We start from the raw sequence: 1,635 nt of genomic DNA on the forward strand, positions 1-1,635 counted from the left end.
CGGGAAATTTCGTTATGTTTCGGTGCTGTGGTTTTTTTTTTTTTTTTAGTCAGTGTATATTGCGAAAAGTAGTGGTCCTATAACACTCTCTTAGGGTACGCCCGAATTTACTTTTTCATCCGAAGACTCTTTCCGTCCAGAATGACATAATGTGTTCTATTTGTTAGGATTTCTTCAGTCCAATCGAATCCATTAACACAGTTAGTCTCATATTCCGTACGTTCGTAGTTTGTTCATAAGAGTCAGGCACCTTGTAGGACGTACAGTTGCGTTTTTTGAGTGCAAATGATTAACACTTAGCAGCTTTTACCCCAGAACAGCCAAACAAATCAGCAGTTGCCAATCGTTTGTTTGAAACTGAACACATTGTTGACGATGCTGAATTGCCTGAAATATTCTGTTTGTAGAACCCTAAAGCTAAAAATGGGACATTCTAGATCTAGAGTATTTTGAAATTTTCCGACACAAAATTACATAAGCGGCGCCATAAGTGTTATGAGAGAATAGGTAATAAATACACATGAAGTGCCAATACTTTTATACCCATCTGTTTTATACTTTTCTTGCCTTCTGTTCCTTCTAAAATCAACTTATCGCCATTTTTTGTAAATATATTAACATAAGAAAATTTCATGTTTTCGTTTCATTATGATTCAATATTCGTAGCTGCAAAACAATTGTTAAGACCTTGAGAGTAATCCTTTTGGTCCAATGCACTGTATCTGTAGCAGAAAAGTGCCTTAAGCGAATGTCCTCCAAACTAGTGAGCCTATGATTTCGTACGTCAGTTTAATATGGTTACATGTGTGTGGTTAACCTGAGATAAAAAACCTAACCTAATATAAACTCCACCCGAACAGGCCATGAAGCCCCAACGGTACCTACCGGCCGCCGTGTCATCCTCAGCCCACAGACGTCACTGGATACGGATATGGCGGGGCATGTGGTCGTCACACCGCTCTCCGGGCCGTATGTCAGTTTACGAGACCGGAGCCTCTACTTCTCAATCAAGCAGCTCCTCAGTTTGCCTCACAGGGGCTGAGTGCATACCGCTTGCCAACAGCGCTCGGCAGACCGGATGGTCACCCATCCAAGTGCTAGCCCAGCCCGACAGCGCTTAACTTCGGTGATCTAGCGGGAACCGGTGTTCCCACTGCGGCAAGGCCGTTGGCTAAGCTAACACTTAAGAATTACACCACGGACTAATAGTGAAGCAGATTTTCGCAAAATTCAGGTCTTTATAGCGGTGTTCTTTGTTTCCCACTAAGATTCGTACATCATATCCATTTATTTAACAACATAGCCACCATCAGCTGAGACTGTTTCAGCTAACATGATAAAAGCTTCGATTGAAACTTGGTCGCAGCTTTCACTCTGAAATACGTATAGCACCGCCGTTCTGGCCGATCGACCACCGTCTCGTCCCCAGTGAGCATCGTCATTTGGATGCTGTATGGAGCGGCGTGGGTCACCACACAGCTCTCTCGGCCGATATCGGCCCTGCAGATCCTGGCGCCCCTACTTCTCGTTCAAGTACCCTCTCAGTTGCCACCGTGAGGCTGAGTGTAGCCCCTGTAAGCTTTCTATTAAAGTTTATCTATAAATGAAAATGTTGAATATTCTTTTTTCAAAAAC

General features: G+C 43.4%; 1 pseudogene; it reads right to left on the reverse strand.

Annotated features, from left to right (window-relative positions):
- Nucleotides 1-1,054: 1,054 nt before the first annotated feature.
- LOC124725536 lies at nucleotides 1,055-1,172 on the reverse strand (annotated as a pseudogene).
- Nucleotides 1,173-1,635: the final 463 nt, after the last annotated feature.

Source organism: Schistocerca piceifrons, chromosome 1, assembly GCF_021461385.2.
Source record: "Schistocerca piceifrons isolate TAMUIC-IGC-003096 chromosome 1, iqSchPice1.1, whole genome shotgun sequence".
NCBI classification, from domain to species: Eukaryota; Metazoa; Arthropoda; class Insecta; order Orthoptera; family Acrididae; genus Schistocerca; species Schistocerca piceifrons.